Source organism: Cryptomeria japonica, chromosome 3 (genome assembly GCF_030272615.1).
Source record: "Cryptomeria japonica chromosome 3, Sugi_1.0, whole genome shotgun sequence".
Lineage (NCBI taxonomy): Eukaryota > Viridiplantae > Streptophyta > Pinopsida > Cupressales > Cupressaceae > Cryptomeria > Cryptomeria japonica.
Window position 1 is genome coordinate 951,197,417 of NC_081407.1, and position 27,923 is coordinate 951,225,339.

Consider the following 27,923-nt stretch of genomic DNA (forward strand, 5'->3'; position numbering starts at 1 on the left):
TCATTGAAAGGCCAATGAGCATCATTTCCTAGGCGAGCTCAATAATAGCCCGGTTAGGAAATGAATGAGATTATGCAAGTGTTTGTAGGAAAGAGTAGGGTTGGAGTTTTAGAGTGTTTGGGATGAACAAGTGATGTGTGGTAGAGCATATGTGTGAATTTGAAGGCGTGGTAGATCAAGGAAGATACCTAACCTTTGGAAAAAGACCAAAACAAGCCCAAAACCACCTAAAACAAACATTTCTCGGGTTTCGTACCTGTACGATCTGACCGAGATTCCTAAATTAAGAAATTGGAAAGTACTTCCAAAAGGGTATCCTGATCAGCAAAATTTTTGTGTGTGTCTTTGGGGAAAATGAGAGAAATTCCACAAAAACCGGTTAGGTAGGGCTAACTGGGGCTCTAGGGCTACCAGGCTTAGAAAATAGGGAAAGGAAGGAGCGATGAGGAAATGAATCAAACCCTCATTCAAAACTAGTTAATTGTCTTTGAAAAACATCCCAAACACACACTACAACCTTTGCAAGCATTTGTTAAGAGTTTGAGAGTGTAAGGTTGGATTTACCCTTGTGAATCCCAACCATGCTTGAGCTACCAGTGAGCACATCTGGATTGGGGGCACTCATAGAGAGTTGAGGTATCTAAATTTATTAGTAGACCAATTGAACAATGAATGAGGCCCATTACAACACCTAACTGCCCTTAAACAAGGAAAGAACTCTCTTTGAGGATATCTCCCCATCAGAATGTAAAGTAGAGAAATAAAAATCATTTGAATAAGCTTTCAAACACACATTTAAGATATATTTAAATTAAAGCGAGCTACCATTAATATAATAAGTCAAAATTTCACCATGTAATTAAATTCTCTGGATACAAACCTGCCTAGAAGACCATTTTCATTCCTTTAATGCTCACTCATACAAAGATAAAATGTATGGGATTTTCATTTGGAAACAAAAGGTCTTTCAATTGAAAATCTCTTCTTCAAATATCACAATTTTAAGTATCCTTTTCTTCTAATATATTGCATAGTTTTACTTATTTTGCATTACTAATTAAAGTGGTGCAACTCTAGAAACTTTGATGGCACGCCTTGCTGATCACCAATTTATAAAACAAACACATAAAATTACAAACAACTGCTAGAAAATTAATGATAGTAAGTTTAGGTATGAATCAGAAAACCAATTTACTTCAATGAAAGACTGCTTTAAATGTGATAGGAAACTAGATGAGTTTTCTCAGACAACAACAATATGCATCAATAGTTTGAGACTTTATTCAAATTGGATTCACCAGTCATTACAAGCTTTATCGATTCTCATTAGAATCAGTTGAGAAACATCTATAGACACAAACTCTTTGTAGGCTACTTCGGCCTATCTCCTTACTGGCCTATTCGACCATTAGTGATAGAGACTTTTAGTCGGTCTGTATTCTAGGCCAATTCTTCTCAGATCAACGTCCTCTCTCTTCTATGCCAATTGACCGATTCTATCCTCACCATGAGCAACCCCCAATAATTGCAGTTGCTTTACAAATAGAGGGTAAATTTGGGCTCGGTTGGCTAATGGTTGCCAACATGGCCTTGACAACTGATTGCCACCTTGGGCCCGTGTAATCGACTCCCAACATGTGCAACTATTGGTCGTTACTCAGGACTTGAATTCTAAAGTGAACATATCTTCTTGTCATAATCAAGACAGGAACAAAAACATGGACAAACTACCTACATTAGGAACATGAAGAAACCAAGACATAAGATAACATAGTTAAACAAAACCAAAACCAAAACTGAAAGAAATGAAACACCAAAAACATGCAAGGAAAAGGGGATGCCCCTGCATCAAACTTGATACACAATTATGTCAAAAACCTAATGCAATAATGATATACTGGAATCTCTAATAATTAAAAACACATCAACACAATAGTAAAAATGAACTAGTTATTATTTTAAATATTTTCTTTTGAATATAAAATGTAGAATAAATCAAGATATTTTTGGCTATGATTTTATGGAGGGGGCTGTTTAAGTCCTAAAATAAAAAGAACTTATTTTTACACCAATAATTCACTAAGTGTCTTATAATGATGTTTTATGAATTAATTGTTTTTAGCTAGTGTGAGAAAATAAAAAACCCATCTCGTAAAATATACTAAATGATAAAATATGAGAACTCTTTACTTTTTCAAAGTAAAATCTAATTTATTGTGTAACATTTTTCCTCCATACTTTAAGATCTATCTCTTTATTAATTTAGATGTTAAATCCCTATTTCATCATAATTTTAAAATCTTCATGAATATTCTTAAATACATCATTATAAAGAGAAAATATTGACATAATTCTTTTATATTTCATAATAATATTTTTTTGAATATTATTGAATTCAATTATATAATTTTTTAATTTATAAGAAATTAATATGTATGTTTTTTTGATCTCATGATTATTTAATCTACTAATTCATAATTCATGTTTTTTAATCAATAATTTATAGTATTTTATTAACATTAAAAAAGTTCATACATTGATTGTTAGACAACCAAAAATCGGGATCAACCCCTAGAACAATCTGAAGAAAAACAAACCCTGCCGCTGATACCATTAGGTACTCCAAGCTACCCGCCTACAAAGACTATCCTACTATAGTCCGCTACCCACCACCCAAAATTTGACTTTTAGCCATATTCCCAAGCTACGAATTTAAACTTTCCAATTTTACAATTTTTTTTTTTTTTTAAACTACGACCATTCTAAATTTTCATCTTCTTTTCATTAGGATCATTAACCTAGAAGTCCTTTGGAGAAAATTTAATCTTCTTTGCCTCATTTTTCTACTTCACCGCTTGTGCCATCCATATATCCACCTCCTTCTCACAAATGTGATCTTTCAGGGTCTCCCAACCCACCCACACCTCCTTTGTTCAGGCTTCTCTATCCTCTCCATCATTCCAGAGAACAAAGGGTCTGAACTCTGCATCCTTCCCTTCTAGCATGATCCCTTCACCAAATGAATGCCTCAAGCCTCTTCCTACCACAACCCGTGCCATCAAGGAGGTCAATCCACATAGAGAGTGGTTTGGAGAACAAGCTTTTGCCACACAAATTACCTCCTCCTTTGTACCAAACATCAATCCCCATGCAATCATCATGGAAATTATGTCGGCATTCATTCTGTATCGAAATTTCGACTATAAATAGTCTTACCACAATAACACCTCCATGATCTAAAAAAATGTGGGGCCGTCAAATTTGAAAATGTATGATAATCTATGCAAGATGCACCTAAGATATATATGCTATGATGAAGAACTAACAAGCTATGCTAACATGATTCATGATTAAAATGCTATATTGATATGATCCTAGGTGATTAAAATGCTAATTATCAAAGAGAGGCAAATGCTTGATAAAATTAGACTATAATGTAGATGTATGAAAACTTGGATATGAATAATGAGAGAAATGAGGCCTATTTTAGAATAAATGGGCAATTGAATGGTTAAGATTGAGTAATCTTAACAAGGGTTAGGATTGAATGATCCTCAATCCATGTGAGACTTTCAACCCAATCCCATGTTGACAACTATCATCGTAAGGAGGCTTGAGAGGGGAGAGAAGAGGCATTAAATGCCTGAGAAGACGTGGTGGTCACCCTAGGAGGTAAAGGGTTGAGTTAGAGGATAACTCTTGTGCAAGGGTTAAAGAGATAACCATGGTCAAAGCAATGCTTGAAGATACCCATGGGCTAGATAAGGTTAAGTTAAAGAGAAAGTCTATAACCAAGGGTTGAGGTTGAGTTAACCATTAATGGTTATTGAACAATTTGGAGGTTAACTTGTTGGAGACACAAAGCCTTTAATGGTTTATGAAGAATTTGAGGGTTTTTGAGAAGTGACCTTCTCTTAAGGAATGTGCAAATGCTTAAGGGGGGGATTAGGCTAATTCGGATGGTTTAGAAGAATCTAGAAGATAATTAGTCATGCAAATGGATTTGTTAGGAGAATGCAAGTGGGAGGATATTTTTGGATTTAATTTGAAATAAAATGGTTTATTTCAAAAAGGTGGATTACAACTTGCATTGGAAAGATATTTAAATAAATATTAATTTATTTAAATGGGAGAGAGATTTTGATTAAATGTAAATTTAATTAAATGGGAAAGGGGGGCTTTTAATTATTTTAATGTGATTTATTTAATTTAAGGTTATAATGTGGTTAAATCAAATAAATTGAATAATCTATTTAATTAATAGAGGAAAGAGGGTGAAATTAATTAAATGTGATCTAATTAATTAGAAGAATTTTTTTAGTGGATTAAATAAATATTGAATATTTATTTAATTAGGTGGCCAAGTTTATACGTCTACATTTTGCCCCTTTGAAGTGATGTGTATGCACATGTTGGTTCAAATAAAAATCCCTTGATGATGTTGATAAAATTTTTAATTTTTGCCCCAGATGTTGATTTGATGTAATGATAATGCAATGATGCCCCCTCGGGAGATGAATCGCGGATTTTTCGATTTTTTGAGAAATTTTCATCAATTTTTTATTTTTTATTTTGAGTATGTTGATGATGTTGACGATGTGAAATTGTTGGATATTCGCAGATTGATTCATCTCCCAAAAAATATTTGATATTGGTTACGTTAATTATCATGAAAAAGGGGAAAAATACATTCCCACTTATTAACCCTCCCCTTTACCCCCTTTAAAATGTAAAAAGTGAAAAAGAAGATTCATTTGCACACTTCTCTTCTTGCGATTGGTGAATTTAAGCTTTGACGAGAAGATGTTGATTTCATACCACACTCACCAATTTGAGTGGGTTAGGTGGTACCAATGACGTGGCACATATGGACCACCAGTAAGTGACCGAAATCCACACATTTTTGTACGATTTGGTTGATTTTTTGTCATGTTTTTCATTTTTGAGGTTGGATTTTATGCGGTTTAGCACATTAGAGTCATATAGTAGCTCATACGAAAGAGATTTTAGTACATAACTAAGCTAGGGCACCGCATTAGTGCATGTGAGGAATTTTCTAGCGCGTGGGTAAGATAGGTTAGCATGTAGAGTTGATTTAGCGCATACACATTGAACATTAGCGCACTTGCTTGATTTGTTAGCACATTGGCCTAGGTTAGCGCATACTAGCCACAATCTAGCGTGTTGGCATTGAAGATTAGCGTGTAGAGATGATTTAGCCATGGGATGTAATTTTTAGCACATTTGTTTGGTTTGTTAGCGCATAGGGGATAGTTTAGCACTTTGAAGGTGTGTTTTAGCACGTAGACCTATAAGATGACAAATTTGTTCGTTGGGGTGACTTTTTACTTTGATATGATTCAGATCGATTTGATTGGCGTTGATATGGGTTTGATTAATCTATTGTCTTGATAGGGGTCATAATATGGGTCTTGTCATGGGCTTTGATATGAATTGCTTAACAATTTGATCTTTGATATGATGTGTGACAAGTTGATTGTTTGATATGATTTCCAATATGAATTAACTTGATTATTGTTGTGATATGTGATATGATGTGCTGATATGGTTCTTTTTTCTCTTTGATATATTTCTAAACTGGATATGGTTATGATATGGTTTTTTTTTTTCATTATGGGCTAAGCTTGAGGATTGATTGGTTGTTGTTGATATCGTGTGCTTTTATTTCTTTGATGATCATGATTGATAGATTTAATTTGATCAATTATTGATTTTGGATTGATTTTTGATCGATTTTGGATATGGGTCTATAGGATTTTGATATGGTGCTTGTTGATTTTGATATGGTATTGGATTCTGATATGGTGCTGTTTTGATTTTGTGATTGAGATGATCTTGATTGATAGATTTTATCTAATAAATTAAATTTGATCCATGATTGATTTTTGATTGACTTGATATGGTTTCAATATGCAGGAGAGATTAGGTGTCCTTCAGTCTCAGGAGCGATTCCTGAAGACATGGAGACTGATCCGTCAACTGTCACATACTGATAGAGATATCATCGAGAGGTGTGGATTATCCTCTCTTCTTGACATGCCCCAGTATACAATTAATCGTGGTCTATTGACAACGTTGGTGGAGCGGTGGAATAGTGACACCAACACTTTCCATCTGGCAATAGGGGAGATGGTGGTGATGCCTAAGGATGCATACATGATTCCGCAGATCCTCGTTGTTGGAGATTTGCTATCATATGAGCATACCAAGGAGGGTGGTACCGAGGCGCTACGAGGAGTGTTCTAGGATGAGCACATTAGTGGATACGAGATCACTTGACAAGAGATAGCTGATAGGTATGCACCATTGCCTTCGGTCTTGGCAAGATCTATTGGAGGAGTCTTGTGTCCTGATTGTAGGTCGAAGGGATTGGCAGTTGGATGGGGATTAGTGTTGGAGTACATGGTGATTGAGGGTAGGATATTCACCTGGGGTCATGCATGCTAGCTCATATGTATAGAGAGCTCCATTAGGTGGTGTACCTAGAGTATACGAGCTTATCAACAGGGGTGACATTGCTATAGGTGTGGGCTTGGGAGCACATAGCGGTTATGCGACTACTGGTAGATAGAGATATGTTGAACACAAGATGCCATTGAGAGGTTGGGTGAATCAGCGGCTTCTAAACTTAACCCTTTTAATTCCTAAAAGGTGTGTAACGGTTAGCAGTTCAAACACAAGGTGGATATACAGGTGAGAGAGGAGAAGACATCAAGATGCAATCACACACAATAAGAGCATCACATAACACCAGATGTATGATGAAAACCCAACATGGGAAAAACCTCGGTGAGAAATGTTGTTGGAGTCTATTGCTCCAATCCAGCCTCACAATAAAATATTGGTTACAACATTTAGGGCACCAACCCAAGGAGTACTACCTTTGCTTTAGGGCACCAACCCAAGGAGCACCAACCCCTACACCAAGCTCCAACTCAGTGATTACAATGTCATATATCAAATACAAAAGTTAATACTCGGTTACAAATGTGTTATGTAACCTCTACAATCTTTCTTCCGGTTCTACTCTTCTCAAATAGTCTTCCTCTTCTATGCTTTTTGTCAATTATCTTCTCACTTAGATCCTCCTCTCCTTTACTCTCAGCTGCAACCTTACCGGTTCAACCTCTACCTCTTCTCTATTGGTACTCTAATCTCTAATCACTACCGATTCTCTTTCTTGTCGGTTACTCCACTTGTCGAATCTCCTCAACTGTCACACTGCACTGCAACTCCTTCTCTGTCTTTATGCAGGTTCTAGCACTATCAATTTACACCACTGCAACTCACTTTGCAGTTTACCGGTTACTTTGTCCTTGTCGGTTAAGCCTCTACTAAACCCTCTCATAGGTTGCACCTCCAATACTCAGTCTCTATGATCTTCGATGGAGTCTTTGACTGGTTGCCTCTCTGCTGCACTTTCACACTTCACTCTTCAACATCCAACACCTTAATCATTTGGCAGCATCATCAATCATCTTTGGTCTTTAGTCGGCATATTTATACCTAATTTTTCCTGCCATGACTGACATTCAAATCTCTAGCATGCTAGGGTTCCTTCATCAACCTCGAGGCAAACCAAATCCAATTATATCTCCTTCCAGAGATCAACCACCTGCAACGGATCACCTATCACTACCAATCATGCTCCATCTAGAACACGTTTTCTATTTTTAGCAATCATGACCACCTGCACTTCTCAAAAAACCATGAAGTGATCACGCAAATAGCTTCACCTACCTTGATCAACACTTGGACACTCGACCTTAATCATGAACCACTAAGTCAGATCTCTATCCTCTGATCAGTCTCGGGCTGCACCCTTCTACTCTCGACCCGTGAATCAAGCTATTGACTTTAATGTCGACCAGTCACCACCTACCTGATGAATACTAAGAGGGGAGGGGGGTGAATTAGTATGCCAAAAATTATTGTAAACAAACTTTTAAACAGTTTAGCAGATAACTGGTACAACAAATTCACTAATAAACCAGTTAAGATAAATACAAACCAAAGAGAAAGCAAATCATTCACCCACAAGAGCATAATCATCATAACACAAGATTTTTGACGTGGAAACCCAAATGGGAAAAACCATGGTGAGCAGAAACTCAGAAGTAATTATCTGTAGAATAGAAACCAGACCGGTTAAGGTCATACAATGTCCTTCACTAGAACAGATCCTATTAGGAATCTAGATCTCTGTTAGGAGATAAGTCCTGTTAAAGACTACCTTGTTAAAGGATTTCAAATCCATAGTTGTGAACCACCTTGTTAGAGGATTTACAAAGGCTTTGCTGGGCCTACCCGATTAAGGGTTTCAGACTTGTCGAAGATATTAGTAATCAACAAGTGAATGATCTAGATAATATCACAGTATGCTTAGTTAGATCCTTGACAACTCATTGTTAATGCATTTCAGCATTACTTCAGTCTTCAATATCTCCACACTCTGTCTCTTCACACAGACCTAATCTTTTGTACGATGATCGCACATAACCTTTTTTATTCTATCTCTCATACATGCAAACCCTAGACATGATGTCCTTATAAAGGAATCTGATTTTATGTCGGTCCAATAGAATTAGACTACAAGTTCCTAGGTACAGTGCATCTGGACACATTTGGTAACATGACACAAACAAACCGCCAAAGTGTCGGTGGATGATAACTCATCACACATTACGGTAATACCGGTTGGTAACTCATCACAGAGTAATACCGGTTAATACAATATACCGATTATCAATTGTCAAAAATGAAGACTGGTAGATCGTAGTGTTTTGATCAAAAGGTTAACTACTGCTTGGGTCCTTCATACCACTTGAGCTCCTCGAACCGCTTGGGATCTTCATACAATCTGTGACCGGTAAACCATTTTCTGTAAAAACCAATAGTCTAAAGACTATACATTCAATAATACACAATACCGGTTGGAACAATTACCGGTTGAGCATGACTCATACATCAAGAAAGCGTGTGTCCATCAATTACAATCAAAACATCATCAAAATGACAACACTACCTCACCGACAACACTTCACCGACCATAGTATGCATGACACCTATCTCATGCGTGTCAACTTTCTCGATATCCACCCCTGCTAAGCCTTTTGTGTCGGTCCAGACAAGATCACCGACCAACCACACAACCGGGTTCATCTATCGGTTCTCTAACCCTGTCAGTTCTACCCTAACCGGTCTACCTTCAAACTTGTACTTTGTTTCTCTTCCAATGGGACACCCTTACCGGTGATCACACTTGCCAAGCTACCTCATGCACATCTTCAACAGATGGGAGCCTTTCACTTCTGCACCTTGTTGGCTTTACCAATGGACATACTTACCGGTAACCACCTTGATGACACCATGTCATCAACCTTCAACAATCTCCATTTGTCTGCATCTATGGAAACATATTTCTCCATCTTCAATCCGGTTGTACTTTCTGTCTGCAACTGCTTCAACTTTGCCTTCTTCATCAATAGACCGGTTCTCCTATCAATTGGTTTGTTAAAGTGACAAACCTATCCTTTCTTCTCTGTACCAACAACTCATCATGTCTGCCCTTGCTGATCCGGTGCACATCTCTAATTTCATGCACCTAAGACAACTTAGTGTTTCACAGATTCATCTAGTGTGAGCCTTCAATCACCTACCTTTAACTCTTGGCAACCTATCTTGAAGAGATGTGATACATTTCATGCATATTAGGAGATAAACTCCACTTACCAGTGGGAGAGGATCCTTGACATCTACATTTTGCAATGCACCAATATGGATTCCTTGTTTGAGGAGGCATGTCTTCAAACAACCACATATAATCCCATTGGGCACACTTGCTGTCAGTCTTCTCTTCTTCCTGTATTATCTTCTTCGTCTGGTGACTACATTTTTATCCACTGGGAGTCCTGATGTTTCTCATCCAAACATCCAACAAATACCGGTTGGCACATCTGCAATAGCTTACATTGCTTGCTCACAAGCCAGTTGGCAATAATGCATTTCCAACATATCACTTACCAGTTGTTATACCATACCGGTCTCCAGTCCATGTCTTCAACACAAGTCAACACTAACTTGTGTACCAGTGACTCCAATGATCATTATGCTACATGACATTAATGACACCATTTTCGGTATGCATCAATGACAACACTGCTCATCAATCTCCAATACCATTTGCCATCCTATACCGGCTGACATCAATGACAACACAATGCCAACAATCTCCCCCTTTGGTATTGATGTCAACACATGTAGTATCCAACATTCTACATATTCTCTCTCTCCCCCTTTGTGTGTGCTATGGATTCTCACACATGTAGTATCTGACATACTATAGATTCTCTCTTCCTCTTTCACAACAATGGAAAAGGGCACTGACAGGATCTCTCTCCTCCTTTGTGTCTAGCAGATGCTTCTTCTCCTTTTACCTTCATACTTTGCATCCTCTCAAATCACAGTAGTTGAGATGGAGGGCTCATCAACCAAGTGAAACCAATTGCTCAACAACCAAGTGTATATACAAATTGGAAACCTATTGCATATACAAGTTTGAAACCAATTGAAGGAACATGTGTATCATCTCCCCTTTGATATGTAGAATTTATTCTGACCTCTATTTGCTCATATCAAGTGTTGAAGTTGACCCTGATTTCAATTTTATCTTCTCCGATACCAAATGCATGTTCTCCTGTGTAGGTAGCTCTCCCTCTTTGCAGACAACTCTTCTGGTGGTCCATTTGTGATTTCAATAAAGTACAAATTAAATAAACATTGAATAATCTCACAACCCCAGACCAATGAGCACTTCCAAAGACACAATCATACCAGTACAACCATAGACACATGCTCTCCCTCTGTGTTCAACAAGTCTGATACAAATAAAAAACCATGGTTGTGAACTCCCCCTAAGTCATTGATCTCAGGTCATCTTTGCCAATCAGGTTCTAAACCGGTTTTCCAAACTGCATCTTATACCGGTTGAGTTGTGCATATGTGATTCATCTGATGATCTTTCAGCTTCATGAAATCCATCATACCTCATGACATGATTTTCTATGAACACAATGCCATACCACATTACTATCATGCCAAAATATCAAACCGGTTAGCCCAAAAAGATGCAATCATACATGATCAACTACCGGGCCAACATATGTCATTCAGGTTTTTTTCCAATACCACCTAAAACATAAACACCTCAATCCATGATACCAGAGTTTTTGCAATGATCTCGGACCTTCATTGTCTTAAATAACATGTAATACTTGTTAGTGTCCATACCAATAACATAATGCACAAGCCTATTCCTATCCCGGTCCATGATCTCTACTGGAGAACCTTCCTCTAACTCCTATCTTCTTGTGTTAAGTGCCTATGATTCAAAATGCATATTAGCTATCCATTGACACATGCAATAGTGATCCATCTCTCATCTGTAGGTGTGTAGCCAAGGCAACCACTACACACACTTTCCATCTCAGTTTCTTCCTTTATACGAATAGCAACCTATTCTTCCATTTGTCCTCTTCCACTGAGGGGGTGAATGATATGGTCAATGTGTAACTCCCCCTATAGTCCTGCATCTCCTTTTAAGCCTTAGGATATATCACTTGTGCATTGAATGCACAATGCTGGTCCATGGTTGCATCTTCTTGCTTCTTCCTCCATACCTGCTTGACTTCACTCTTCTTCCCATTTTTAGTCTTGGGAGCAGGTCTTACTTTTGTCTATCGATTGGTCCTTGCTCTACCGGATTCTGCCACATGATCGAAAGCTTTATTGTAGAAGCAAACGATGTTCAAACCAAACACATGACTGGAGGACCTTCTATCAAACCGGTTTGACCATCTTCTACTGGTCACGCTATTGTAACTGGCTACCTGAACCGGTGGACCACTTGATCTTGTAGGAACAAAACCTCTTCTTCTTTTGTTCTATGCAACACTTTGTCTCTCATATTCTCTATACCCATTTTCATATTGAGAATAGCTGCTACACCGACTGTCATGTGACTGAACTTTCCTATTCCCGCATTCATGACTTCTATGCCCAAATCTGTTGCAGTTATAACATACATAATTTACATTTCTTGAGGAAGAAAATGGACTCTTCCCATTATGCATAGGAGCAGATCCATGCATGTTTCTCCAACTTGACATACTATGGCCATAAGCATTACTTCTTGGACAAACTACATTCTTATTTCTAGACCTCTTTAAGCATTCATTTTCTCTATGACCATAATATTTGCAAGAGAAGCAGTAACCAGTAAAGGATGGCATATGACTTAAAAATTTATTTTGCCATGCACGAGGAGATCTTACTAGTTTGGCATCTCCATTTTTGCTTCTTCAGGGATGGATTTTGGATTGTCCACGCTTTTCGGTTCTTCTATCTAATACCTTTTTTTTGAACACTTGCTTTGTCTTGTGGGAAACAACATTTCTTTGTCTTCTACCAGTAGGAGGTCTTCTAGGTTGTCCTCTTCTCAAGTTCTTACCTCTGGTGAATCTACCTTTTGTCATCTTCCCTTTTCCTTTGGGATCAACATTGTTTTTCCTTCTTGCAGCAGTACCAATCTTCTATAGCTTCATTACTCACTGGTTTTAGTTAGATCAACCTTCTTCCAGGGAGTATTCCGGATAGTGAAGATCTGTCCCTTGTTATCTCCATTTGAGGAGACAAACTGAGTGTCTTTGTGGGGCACATTCTTGCTAGTGGAGCATTCACCAACACCACAACCTAAGCCTCTAGTATCCTTGGAATGTTTTTTCTTCTTCAACATTTTGTCCAAGGCATCACTGTTGCCATCATACCGGATTCTTACCTTGAGCTTATCCTGAAACTTCTCAAGGTCACTTCAGAGATTCTCAATATCTCCTTCTAGCTGCTAATATTCTTTGTCCTTGGCCTCTAGTACTGATGCTAGATCTTTACACCTACACTCCTTGGTGTCCTCTCTTTGAGTCTTCAACTCTGAGATACATCTCTCAGATTCTTCAAGGCATTTGATCAACCGGTTTTGTTCCACAACCACAACATTCTTGAACAACTTGTATTCATTCATCACTCTACTAAGTTCTTCGAGTGCACTTACAAGTTCTCCTTCAAGATCAACTTCTACTTCATCTTCGCTGTCACTTCCAAACATATATTGCCAATAGGATTGATCTGCATGATCACTTTCACATGTGTGTCTCTCATTTTATGACTCTTGAGTCATGAAGAGGTGGGTTCCTTCTTCATAATTGCTGCTGCTGCTAATAGATCTACCTTCATTTGTGAATGCATTTATTACATTTTCCTTCTTGCTTTCACAATCTGGTTTTGCAGTGCTAGGCTCATTTCCATAGAGCTTCTTTAATCTGTCCCATAAGATCTTTGTTGATTTGCATCTATCCACCTATGAGGAAACATCATCTGAGAGCCCACATAGTATAGCCTTCATTGCTACATCATTGCACTGGTATCTTCTTTCTGCTTCTGAATCGGTGGGAGGACTTGTAATGGTGAAAAAGGGTGAATGATGGAGAGATCAAGAGGAAAGATTTTCTTCCCTTCGAGGGGAGATGGAAGTTTCACTATGGATTTCCCTTCAAACACCTTATTCACATTACATTTAAAATAGGGGGGAATTCACTAGATCTAATCTCTTAGGGAAGAGATTGAATACTAAATGTGTATACACCTAAAAATGGTTTGAAAATAGTTAATTAAAAACACAGTTATTGATTAATCCCCCTTCCCAATTAATTGAATTCATAAGCAATTTTATTAATTTCTCTATTCATCTACTAGTAAATAAATCTACATGATTTATTAATATAGTTCATTTCATATCCCCTTTGATTAATTAATTCTAAATTAATTAATTCCCCTCATTTTAGTCAATTCTTCTAATTCCTAATTAAGATTAACAAACTCAAGTTTGTTGAGATTAATTACCATTTTTCCAATTATTTGAATTTCTAAATTCAAATGAGCACATGGCTCCTAAGTTTTAACCACCTAACCTAACCACCCTCTAAGCTATCCCATTCCACCTAACCCTGGGTTTAACTAACCCTATCCTATCTTGCACATCCTAACCTCGTTATCCTAACCTCCTATGGTGTGGATGTTCTCCTATTGAGACACATGGCACATTTGCCACATGTCTCCTCCCTTGGACACTTTCCCTCTCATGAGCAAGGCTCCTTGACACTTGTCACCACAGAGATGGCAAGTGTCCCTTCCTCCAATCTCTTCTCCAACTTCCTCAATCTTGGCCCTTGATATCTTCAGATCAAATATGGACTATCGATTCTTGCCATCTCAACTTTGGCCTTGGAATTCTTATAAATATCCCCCATTTTGGAGCAATGAGGATCCTTTGCATTCATAGTTTTAGCATCATTACTATAGGAAATTTGCATTTCAAGTATCTAGTAATTAGCATTTTGGATTAAGCATAGCATGTTAATCTAGTTTCTTAGATCATACATTTCATATCATTTGTACAATCAATCATGAAGTAGCTACTCAACTCTTGAGTTGCCACTTTGGAGGTCATTTCTTCGCAGAGAGCCAAACAATCCAACACCTTCAAGGTCCTCAAGAATAGAGGAAAATGGGACATTGCAAGGAAGGATTATGGTTTGCATCTTTAATTTAGTTTTCAATTAAGCTTTCCATTATGTTTTATTGTCTCATTATATGTGTATGCCTATTCTATTTACCACATTTTTAGCATCACATTAATTGGCGCCCACCGTGGGGTCTAGCCCCTTTGATCTTTAACAAGTTTGCTTGCAGGAAATTTCATTGACAGGTTGATTAGCTCTTTGGTGTGCAGATTAGCTCTCTTGGGCTCCCCAATCACGTTCTTGGTCTCTATTGTAGAGTTCCAACACCTCAAATGGCGTTTATGGGAGATTTATCAACTCTGTTTTTATTTTTTTCTCTGCTTTAGCATTTTTGGTATGTTTTGTGGCATTTTTGGTATATTTGACAGCGTTTTCAGTCAGTTTAACCATATTTTTGGTCAATTCTACAATATTTTTAGGCAATTCAATAGCATTTCTGGTGTGCAGAATAGTGTTTTGGGTCAATCTGGCAGCGTTCTTGGTCAATTTGATGGTATTTTTTAGTTTTTTATTGATTTTTCAAATATTGTATTTTGCATTTCTTATTTCTGCTTCTAGACGGTCATTTTCCTAAACCTAATTTGCAGATTAATTGTTTTGCAGGTACTTATTTCGCTGTGAGAGACCAGAGTCATAAACCATTTCACCATCAAAGAATGCAATATAAACTACTAACTTTGTTTGCAACTGTGGGATTTTGCACTTATTTTTGTTAAATTAGCCACATAGACTAATTACAATGGAAATGAACAAACATGTCTTATGTGTTTTGATGATAGGCGAGTATGCTCTCACCTTTCTTAGGTGATCATAAATCTAGACTCATTTTTTTCTTTCAATAGTGCATATCTTTAGCGGGCCTTCCCTCCCAAGGAGCCTATAAGGCCAAAGCCATTAAGATCAGTGAGAGGGGAACGAACCAAGTGGGAATGGGTAACGCCAAGTACTCCAACCCACTATAAAATAAACGTGATTTGATGAAAATCAAGTCAACGACAGTGCTCACGAATATCTCTCCTCCATACCTTCGGGTATATCAAACCTTGGTTTTCAAGGCTAGGAGACCTCTCACTAATACATTTTGCCTAAAATTCCGATGGAGAAGGTATATTGTTATCAAATTTGATTTTTTTTTTTTAAAATGCTTGATTTCGTCAGAATTTCGACAATGCAACATTTGGTTTCAATGGAGAAGGAATTGGCAATGACATTTTGGTTTTTTTAGAAAAAGTGCCCGCGTTCGTCGAAAATCCGACGACCGCGTGCATTACTTCAAAAAAAAAAGTAAAGACCAAGTCATTTCATAAATCTCGCATCTTCGTCTGTCGACCTCTACCATTACTTCGTCCTACCTCTTCCTCCCGCCTCTGCAGGGAACCAGCCATGGAATGAAGTGGTGCTGGAGGAGCAACTATACCAGGATACCACGCGACAGGAAACTTTCCTACAGCTTCATTATGGTAGGAATTTTGTTATGTTTTTATTTTGTTTTTGTGTTTTGTTAGGAATTTTGTTATGTTTTTGTTTTTGTGTTTTGTTAGGGTTCCCTAAAAGCCTCCCTCCCTTCAATTGAACTGTCTAGAACCTAACTTGCTCAACCAGGGGTGAACTACCTCCATCCTTTGGACCGACTTCAATCCCTCTTCCCCGGGATGGAGCGTAACAACTATGGATCGATCCTCCAACCAGAAAAAAATCAGATGGAATAGATCTTCTTCCACCGTAAAATAGTAGGGGCATACAATAGTAGGGGCCCCGATATAACCCCTCTCTCCATTTATCATTGTTCTCACAGACATGACTGTAGAAGCGACCAACCCTCTGACCTACAAAAGATTTTGATGTTGAAGGTGACCAAGTTTGGAGATCTCTGCTATGAATTCCTTAACCCCATCATCTATTTCTCTTGGAATACATTTCACTGCTACCTGGATTCCGTTTGTGGGAAGAACTCCTCTGTAGACTTGGCTAAAGCCTCCGGATCCCAAAATTTCTTCATCTCCGAAGCCCTTGGTTGCAATATGTAGTTCTTTATACTTAAACCTATGAGGCCAATACTCCTCTTCCTATTCTTCAATGATATCTCTATACTGGTTTCTCTTCAACTGGCCAAGCGATGCTCCTACCACTACGAGGAGAATGAGGATGATGCAAGCTATGCTTATGCCAGCTATAAGTCTGGTGTTTGAGCTCTTGGATTTTCTGTGCATAAAGGATGGAAGATTAGATGTATTTAGGGATGGGGCGGTTCCATTTGTAGTAAAGCTCCACGCTAGGATGTAATTCTCTTCATAAATGACTCCCATAGCTGCAGAGAAACCAACGTACATTTCATCTTTGAGAATTTTGGATAGGGATATATTTTTCATATATAACAATGGTTTTTTGGGCGACACCGCACATTGAATGAAGGTTATCCCGGAATCTGAAGCAGTGAAGTTGAGCCTCCATCTGGAATGGGGAACCCCTGCAAGGAGAGGTGTTAGTTGTTCCTCACTGCTTCTCTTCGTCCAACAGAGGCAACAAAAAAAGAAGCCTCGGTGATAGATCCATCTCGTGATCCTGTGGGAAACTACTACTATAGTTATCCTTCACTGCTCTATGCTCCGATATCTACTACTACTCAAATTGAGGTGAATATGTACAAATTGAGGTGATATCCATGCTATAGAACCATCAGAGCACTGTGTAGTGATTGAGTGCTATTTTTTATCGGTGTTTTGGAAGGGAGCATAAGTGCATCGTTAGGAAGGTGGTATAAAATGGTGAAAGACGATAAGATAGGGAGGTAAGATAGGGAGGTAAGTGATGAAGGATGTAATGGTGAAAGAGTAAGTTAGGACATGTTAGGGGTTTGGAAGGTAGGAAAGTGAATGGGGGGAGATAAATTAAGGATGTGAAGGATGGAATGGGGTTAGGTAGGTGAAGTAAAAGTAAGTGTGTATGAGGTTAAGGTTTAGGATAGGATGTAGGAAAGTGGAGGAGGTTAAGATAGGGGATATGAAAGGTAGATGGAAGGTAATAATAGGAAGTGAGGTAAAGGTTATGAGGTGTGGGTTAGAAAATAGGGTGTAGGAAATGGAAGGAAGGGTCATATCACTTTGAGAGTTTTCACCAAGATGAGTAGCCTGAGTATGGACCTCAAATCTTACAAGCCATGAGGATCCACTTGTAGTAGAGGAGCATATACTTTCATCTTGGGAGTTTATTAGGAGTTCCCCTTGAATTTGGGAAATACACATAGAGGAGATAGAATATTGACGAATACACATTACCTAGCCTCATCATGCATAGATACAAGAGGTATAGACTATAGCAAGCACATATCATGAGCCAAAGGATCATATTCGAGAGTTGCTTCATCTCCAATCCTCTACATTTTTAAGATCCACAAATGGGGTTGTGGTTAAGTCTTGGTTACTTAGCTTGGACTTATGCTTTGGGTTGCATCTATATGTGAGCAACTTAAAGGCATAATTTTCAATGCAATTTTTGAGAGGACTTGATTCCACCTTATGGTACTGGGAGGATAAAATGCACCAACTCACATTGGAAACCCTCTCCAGATACCATTTTGAAGTGCTTCAAAGTGTGTTCTATTACAAAATGTTTTTGACAAAGATGCATAGATGAGTTTCACAATTTACATAATAAGGTTTCATAGTGGCTCAACATGAGAGTTAGTTTTTTGGAGTTCTTCTAGTTTTTATATTACATTCAAGACAAGTTACTTGTCAATTATTTCATTACGAGGTGGAAAGCCCAAAATTTCAGTTTTCCTACACATGGCCAATCCAAATGACTTTAGGGTTGCTATAGAAAAGTCTCTTATGGAAAATGAGGTACATGGGAGGACACAAAAGGCATGAGAGAAGTTTGTAACCAGCTATGGAAAAGTCTCTCATTTTAGGTATGAGAGACTATAGGGCTATCAAGCTAGGCCTTCTATGACTCAACTACCTTTTAGGGGAGAATCTAGTATTTTTAGTAATTAGGATCTTCTAATTATGGTGGGGCCTAGCCAACATAGGGTTATATGAGAGGCACATGTTATGTATATGTTAGTATCAGACATAGAGTGCCCACAAGGTTTTAGAGTAGGTGGACACCGTCCTAGGATGTCAAAGTAGATAGTTGATATATGGGTCTTTACCCTCCCAACCACTCAACATATACCACCATGGGTCTTTACCCTCCCAAACACATAAAGTTCAAAGGAAGATTCACTATTGCAACACTCACTTTTTGTGACATTCTCAAGCACTTAGCTAGGACAGTCACTCCTTTCGTGGCCATTCTTCTTCACACAACACTCTCTAAAATTAATTATGATGATAGTGTACCTCCTTAAATCTTCCACCAACACCTAACTCAATACCAAACTCTTTCCCAATCTCGCTAATGGACTAATTAACTCAACTCACTATGAAATTGTGACGGTCAATGCAAGGTTTAGGACAATAGTAATTAGGATCTTCTAATTATTGTGGGGCCTAGCCAACATAGGGTTATATGAGACAGGGGTAAGTTCAATAGTGATTTCTCCTTCAATTCTTGATGAATGCTTGATTTCCTATTCACTTGGAATTGAATTGATTTTATAATTAAGAAATGAACTATTTGGTCAGATGCCTCAAAGAAATGTGGTCTAATGAAATGCTATGATTGCAGGATATTCACAAACAATGTTTGTTGAAATGGATTTACAAAATTCCAACGAAATCTGATCGGTGGGTATAAAATTGGACCCTACAACGGCCAACAACCTTTACCCTCTACAACCTTTGCCAGCATTCTTCCAGTCTGTGCGAAAATGAGAGCTTGACAACATTCTTTCACTTTTAGCTAGCTAAATTTTTCAAGAATTTTATCTCTAGATTTAATATTTCTTTTCTTGCATGAATCTATTAATTTTGAGATAACAGATCTTGCCTTCATGAATTGATCCTAGTTTATTCCATTTAACCTTGATTAATTTATTTAGAGTGTTTAGTTCCATTTTAATCCTTTCTTTTACAATTAAATATTATTAAAAAATTGTATTATTGTTCGAAATTTTGTGGATATTTAGGAGACACAAATAAAATATAAATGTAATCATTCCATATTTTTGTAGGAGATATTGCAATAAGACTAATAGGAAGAGTAGTAAACATGAGTCACAATGAGCACTTTAGAGTAAATCTAAACATTATAAGGAAGATTAGCTTCGAAAAATAGAAGCGTAACTTATTTTCCAATATGCAAGATTATTACTTGGGAAAGAATCTTGAAAGAGGATTGAAAAGATTCCTTGAGCTAACAGTGTCTCACTTGTCCAAAATTATGAGGAAGGATTCATTAATGAAATGGTCATTAACAAGATGGAGAGAATAATAATTAGGAAGAGATAGATTTCACATGCTAGAGGACTATATTGGAGAGAAACTAGAGTCAAATCATTTAGCTTGGCCATGACACAAAGTCTTAGAATAGATGCCAACCTTGGTGAATGGAATGAAAATCCCAAACAATTAATGAATGGTGAGACAAGTAGAGGCATCTATAAATTTTGTTTTGATTAAAATAAAGAAAAAATGGGACTAAAACCAAGGGAAATGCACATGGAAAGGATAGAGGGTTATTTCTATGAATACTCATCCCACTCCATGCCTTCTTAGATATGAATAATATTTTAAAGGGAATTATGGATTTTAATGAATCCTATTTTCTTTGGTTTAATAATAAATTGAAATAAATGATAGATATGCAATGCAAAAACCTTGGTTATGATTTTGAGTGATTTAGGACTACAAATTTTTTACTAGACAACTCATCTTGGTACTTCTTAATTTTAGAAGCTCACTCCTCTAATGTTTGATAAGATAGATATGAATGATTGACCTTAAACTACATGTTTTTAAAGATGAAGGTGCATTCGGGGTTTAGATGATCTTCCATGACCAAGTCAAAGGAAAGTGATATAAACCTATTTTAAAAATTATATTATCATTATACTCAAGTCATTTGGAAAATATAAAAAAATATATCCAATCTCTTAACTATTTTTCTCAAACATAGCATTTGGTTTGCCCATGTGAGTGTTCCATTCCTATAACTAATAAATAAAGAGTGTATTCATGTAGATAAATGAATTAAAATCAATTTGTGATAGTAAACATTCACATAGCATGTATAATTAATTAATTTATGATGGACTTTTAAATGTAATAAATTATCTCCTATAGTTATCTCCTAAAGGTGGGGCAATTAGGTCCATATATGATGAAAATCAAAATAAATAGTTTGAAGATAATATTAGTTACCTAAAGGATATTCCACTTGATTATTTGGTATATCATAACTATTTTGACAAATTTTGAAACCATTAGAGGTACCTTTTGCTTCTATAGATGAGGCATTCATTCATGTTGAAGTTGTGATAGCGTATTTGCCTCTTTATAGACAACACATTATCCATACGAATCATCATATATACTTGTAACCTCCATCCCAAACCACCTATTTCACTCTTCTTCCTTTGTGTACCTCTTTTATTCTTCCATTACCTCTTTGCTTACCTAAATTCAATCCAAAACATAGTGTATATAGCATCAAAAAAATTCCATATTTGATTAATATTATCCACAACATATCGAAAAGACAAATACCATACTTACTGTGTCATAGATCGTGTTTCTTTGATGCATCTCACCAAACAGTTCATGCGCTTTCATGTCTATACTTCCACATTTTCCAAACATGTCAAACAGAGCATTTCCAACCATAAGCATTTGATATTAATTGCCCTTACCTTATACTTTGATGGAATCCCATACTCTATTCCAAAGCTCCCATTTTGGCACAGGTAGAGAGTACGTTGGCAAATAAAACTGATCGAAATGGAAATCTATTTGCTGCATTGACTGCATTGTGAGGACACTTATGTATTTCATCGACATCATAAAGCAGGAAAGGACATGAGAATATCTCCTTGGGGAGGTATTCTATGATAGCTACGAGGTAGATGAGAGTTTGTTATGCCATTTGCTTTGTTCTATGCAGTCAAATGTGGGAACACTGTTTGAATTCAAATGCTAATGGTGATTGCCTTTTTAACAGAAATAGACGGGAAGGGACGTCAAGGGAAGGAATGGGCCCACAACACACCTAAGCAGTCAAAGCTTAGTGTGTTTTGTTTAAGGTTTCCCCCTTAAGACATCATAATTGATTGGCTCTTCACTCCTAAGACCTTCAAAAGTCTTTAATGGCTTCATTAAGTCCTTTGGTCTTCCAAATGCACCTGCACCAACTTGAATTCTCCTTCAATGTTGATTGCCTGTTCACTTGGAATTGAATTGATTTTATAATTAAGAGATCACTTGAATTGTAGGTAGACCCCTTCAAATGATAGGGTAGGCTTCCTTTTATGCCTAATATTTGTCTTGAAAGCATTTTATCCTAATGGCTTTAAATTAAAGTACTTTCTCTTCTATCTGGTATTGGTGGAGTAGAGGTTGCATTGCATCGTCCTAGGATACATATTTCCGCAGATACAACACAAGTTAAATGTATCCCAGGTCGATGCAAAGCAACCTCTGCTCCAAAGATCACTAGAAAATAGAGAAAGAACTTTAATTTAATGCCATCAGGATAAAAGTCTTTAATCAGGACAAATAAATGGTATGCAACTGGATCTATTTGGAATGCATTACCCAAACACCGCAATCGATCAGTCACCTTTGAAAATAAAGTGGTATGATGAAATATTTAGGCATAAAATAGATGAAATGCACTCCATATTATTGCTGCACAATATTTTGGTCGATGATATTTTTAAAATAGTAAAGGAAGGTGTATGGAACAACCAAATTCTTATCATTATAAACAATGAATATTTTAAGATCCTTTTTTGATGTGTAAGTTGAGAATATTTTATGAAAGGTCCCTAAATGAATACACTTTAAACTAATTTTCATATACCTTGAAGTGTGCAATATGTTGTTGGAATTTTGATGATTATGTTGTGATTGTCATTGATGGACACACACTTGCTATGAGATCACTTTGTGAATGTATGAATTATGCTCAACCGGTAATTGTTCCAAACCGGTATCATGTTGTAGTCTTTAAACTATTGATGTTATATAGAAAGTGTAGTCTTTAGACTATTGAAAATAGTTCTTTTGATGAAGCGGACATGGAAGCCCTAGTCCAAGAAGTTGAAAAACTAAATGAGTCCAATGCCAACCTAAGAAGGGAACTTGAAGGACTAACTATCAGAATGTGTCAAGAGCTTGAGAATCGGAGGAAAGCTGAAGATCTTGTAAAAGACAAAGATCATGAGATCTCCAAGCTGAAGCAAGAGATCAGTGCACTTACCGCACATCTTCTTGAAAATAAAATGGAAAAGGAAGGAATCCAAAGTGAAATACACATGGTTGTTTTTGAGAATGCAACCTTGAAGGAATCCAATGTTGCTATTACCAAAGAACTTACTGAGTCAAAGGAAATACTTGCCAAATTCAATAAGAGCACTGTCAAGCTAGAGCAGAAGCTTGGGTCAGCTAAACCGGTAAAGAATACCAATGGACTTGGTTTCTCTGAATATGAGGAAGGTGAGACCTCTGGAACAAAAAGTGGAGCATCAAAGAAACAATCAGAACCAAAGGATAAAGGTAAGCAAAAGTTCAAACCTGTTTGCTTTAATTGTCTCAAGGAAGGACACACTGCTAATGTATGTAGAAGTAAGGCTTACAATAACTTTCCTTATTTTCTAAATGATAAGTCCAGACCCTGTAGATTCAATGGTAATTGTTATGCATGCAACAAGTTTGGGCATAGAGCATTTGAATGTAGGTCTCTCATGCACAACACTGGAAGGTATCCTCAAAAGAGTAAAGGAGATTTTTCTGAACCCTCTGGGAACCGGAACCCAAACCGGTTTAATACCTATAATTATCAGTCAGGAAGCAGTGGCTATCAAGCGGCAACTGGATGGAGAGCAACCTATTTGATCTGTCATGGTAATGGTCACACTACTGCAACATGCAGAAGGAAGGATGGAAACATGAATAATGGACCTTGGAGAGCACCTGGAATGATTTGCTATCATTGCAACAAACCGGGTCATACAACAAGATTCTACAGAACGAGAAAGAATATATCGAATGATATATCGATAACTTCGGAAGGAAAGATAGATGTTGAAACCATTCAAACGGATATGAAGAAAACCTGGAAGAAGAAGCTAGAAGAAGTGATTCAAGAAGAACCGGTTTCTGCACCTAGTGTGGAAGTCACTGAATCGGAAAACTAAGCATCAAAAAAGCTTAGGAGGAGCAAATGGTGAAACATCTTGAACCCCCGATTTAAACTGGTAAAAGACCTTAACCAGTAAGTGATACCTGTCAACTGGCAGACGACCAGAAATGGTAAAAGGCAAAGTAGGGTTTATGCCCTAATAGTGGAGCATTTATTGTGGTAGGTGAAGAACTTGTTTAAAAGAATTTTTCAAAGTCATTTTTCACTTATCAGTTCACGAGCGAATAAGTTTTCAAGAATTGAGCAAAGAAAAGCGATTTGGATTGCGATTCAAAGAATTTATCAAAATCCTGAAGAAGAATCAAAAGCAAACATCTGTTGGTGAAGTGTAGAACACAAAGTGGTATTTCAGCAACTAAAGGAGTGAGTGGTGTAGTGTAATTTGCAAGCCCTAGATTTTGAATTATGAAGGTATTTCTCAAAATCTCTCTGTTTATCATGGCTTCCGTATCACACTCTAGCCCTAGTGCACTCGTTGATCTAGTAGACTTCATTCAACGGAAGGCAAAATACAATGCCCTATCTCAAATACCCACTAGTGTTATAGTGGAGGAAGGCATTTCTGATTACATTGAATGCAAGATTGAAGACTTAGGATCTCTTGTAATTCATTCCCAGTTGAGTTTTTTCTGCAGGAAGGACAAGAAGATTAAACTGGTATTTAGCATCCTGGAAAAGAAGAAGCTTCACAATGAAGTCTATTTCCTTGAATAGTTTTTAGATGATCACATCCGCATCATTCTGAGCAGAGTGCATGGTGATAAAATGTACTTAGAGCGGATGCATGATATCACACCGGAAGCGATTCATGCCGTCATTGGTTTTTGTAACGTTGGTGAAGTGCCAACCCTAAGGAAGATCATCAAGATGGAAATGACCAAGCTCACCGGTTATGTGAGCGACTCACGGGGAATGACTGTCAATTCCATCAAGGATGATCTGGTCAAATATGCGTGTATGGTGATAGGATACCAGACGTTCCATGCTAGCAGAATCAACTCTGTCTCTGCTGCAGCAGTAAATGCCGCCTATAGGATGATCAAGGAAGATACATCATTTGATTTGTGCACTTGTATGCAAAGACAACTTCTGTTGAACCTCAAGTCGATCAAATAGGACAATGCCTTGAGATTTAAGTTTGGATAACTATTGGTTGGGTTGTTCTTCTACTTCCGAGGCTATTTTCCAGGAGTAAGTGATATTCAGTGGTTTGCTGACCAACTAGTTACAAACCAAATCAAGGAAAGCCTACAAGCGGTAGGAACCGGTTATCCAGAAGTGCTGAACAAATACTTTGATGAGTTCATATGCAAAATGAACCAAAGGGTGAGAATATCAGGTGATATTGTCAAGAAATATGAAGATGACATCTACTTCACCATCGGAGTTGATGAGTGCATAATGGAGGCGGTTGAGCCTAGACAGGAAGAAGTGGAACCGATGGGATATGAGGTAATGTATGACATGCTAGATGGGTATGCCTCTACCCTAATTGCCTCACCCCTTGATCCAAAGGCAAAGAGAACTGACACCTATTTGGAAAGGGTTACACCGGTTGAAGAACCGTCAGTAAAGAAGGGAAAGGCAATGCCTTCAGTATCAACACTGGTTACCACAACAAGTCCTAAAGTGACCAAGCGGTCACCAGCAAAGAAGAAACCGAAAGCTGCACCCGCCGAAGTCTTTGGGAGAAAGTGGAAGACAAAAGACACCACACCAGACTCAGAGGACACTGTGTCTGAAGAACAGCCTAAGAAGACTAGGCAAATGAAGAAAAAGACAAAGAGTAAACCAGCAACATCTGCACCGGTAAATATTGATATTTCCTCCTACAAACCTTTGACACATTGTCAAAGATCTATTAAAAATATTAGAATAAAAGTACTTGGTGATTTGAAAGAGTGCTTTGATGATTTTAATGATGATGAAAAGAAGGAAGTTGAACAGGAAGTTATCAATTATTTATGTATTAATGACCGGTGGCCATCAGAAATTAAATCTGAGACACCTGATTCTTTGTATAATTCTTTAGATAACAAGTGGCGCATTGCCATAGAAAAGGAACAAGAAATAAGAGAGGAAGTATTTGCACAATACTGTCCTAATGTGCCCAAAACTGAACTTTATGAAGTAGTGGAAAGATATAAGGGCCTCTTATTCATGAGAAGAAGGAGACTCTTGTTGCTAGAAGGAAAAGTTCCTGTAGTGGTAAAAGATACCCACTCTCATGCCCAAGCCTCTTTAAGGTTACATCAAGTGGCTGAAGCCAACATGAAAGTTGAGCAAGAACCGACAACCAATAAACTGGATGAGGTATATGACAGTGAAGGAGAATAGGTCACTAATCAAATGGATCCTATTGATGTTGATGCCTTGAATGGTGAAAATGTCACTTCTGGTACACCATCAGAAGCGACAGGACAAGAAAAACAAGACAAAGAAAAGGCTGCCAAGGAGCAAGCGGAAAAAGAGAAGCAACAGGAAGTTGAAAAGAAGAAACAGGTAGAAGAAGAGAAAAAGAGAAAAGATGAAGAAAAGAAGAAGGAAGAGGAGAAGAAGAAACAAGAGGAAGAGAAGAAGAAGAAGGAAGAAGAACAGAAAGAAGAAGAGAAATGACAGGAAGAAGAAAGGAGAAAGGAAGAGGAGAAGAGGAAGCAGGAAGAGGAGAAAAAGAAGCAGGAAGAAGAGAAGAAGAAGAAGGATGAAGAAGAAAAGGAGCGGAAAGAAGAAGAGAAGAAGAAGGAAGAAGAGAAGAAGAAGAGAAGAAGAAGAAAGAAGAGAAAAGAAAGCAAGAAGTAGAGGAGCAAAAGAAGGTAGAAGAAGATAAGTTAAGAGCCAAAGAGAAGGAGGAAGCGACACAAAGCACACAGGTGGAGACCCCAAAGATAACCGATAGTTAAGCCAAATCGACTAACATTACCAGTCCCATTGACCTCCAATCTGCTAACGAATCGGAGCTGCTACAAAGCATTAAGCTTGCCCAAGAATGCCTGGAAGTAATAAGGAGGAAAAGGAGAAAGATGTGATCCAAGCTGTGGTTGACACTCTTACCAGTTTGATACCCAGTACCAACCTCCCCAGTGCTGATTCCTCTCTTGCCAATTAAAGCTCCTATGCACAGTTGTAGAAGACCAGGTGTAAAGCCTGGAAGAGGTTGCAGAAGCAAATGCCAAGAAGGAGCATCAAAAGGCTCTGGACACTTCCTTGGTGAAAAAGTTAACAAAGCTCCGGTTTGATCTACAGAAGGCACAAAAGGACATTAGAGATGCAATGGATGAGGGAAAATTATTGCTAAGGAAGATATGCCAACCTCATCTATTTTGTGATGATGTGCTTGCTCAGAAAGCCAAACTGCAATCTGATATGCAGTCATTTATAAGAACCTTCAAGACGCCATATGATTCCTTCTCCACATATGGACACACCGTTCACTAGTTTGAAGTCTAGCCTACAAGAATAGAGGTAGAGATAAGCAATCGGACACGTAATTTGCAGGAACTACAACTAGTCCTACTGCCAAGACTGCAAATTCTTCAGAAATGCTACCTAAATCTGGATGCCCAAATGGTCACTCAAGAGATGAGTACCTTGGATGCCATGGAAGAGCAGGTCTATCAGATGCAAATGGAGAATGAGGTTTCTACCTCATTGCTTGAATCATGGTCTTTATCCATGAAGACATTTATGCAGGACTTTAAATCAATTTTTGACAAGTTTCACTCTTTATTGTCATAAACTCTTTAAATAAGTTTTTAATGCTAATGGAACAGGGGTTATTCAACTGTACTTTGTCATTGTTGGCAAAGGGGGAGTAGTATTTTGTATTTAAAATTTTGATGGGGGAGTAGTATTCTGTATTTAAATTTTGATGCATGCTATGTATACTTTCATGTTTATCTCTGTAAGGAAGTAGTATACATTGTATTTTCTGCAAAAGGGATAGTATATATGCTTAGGGGGAGTTAA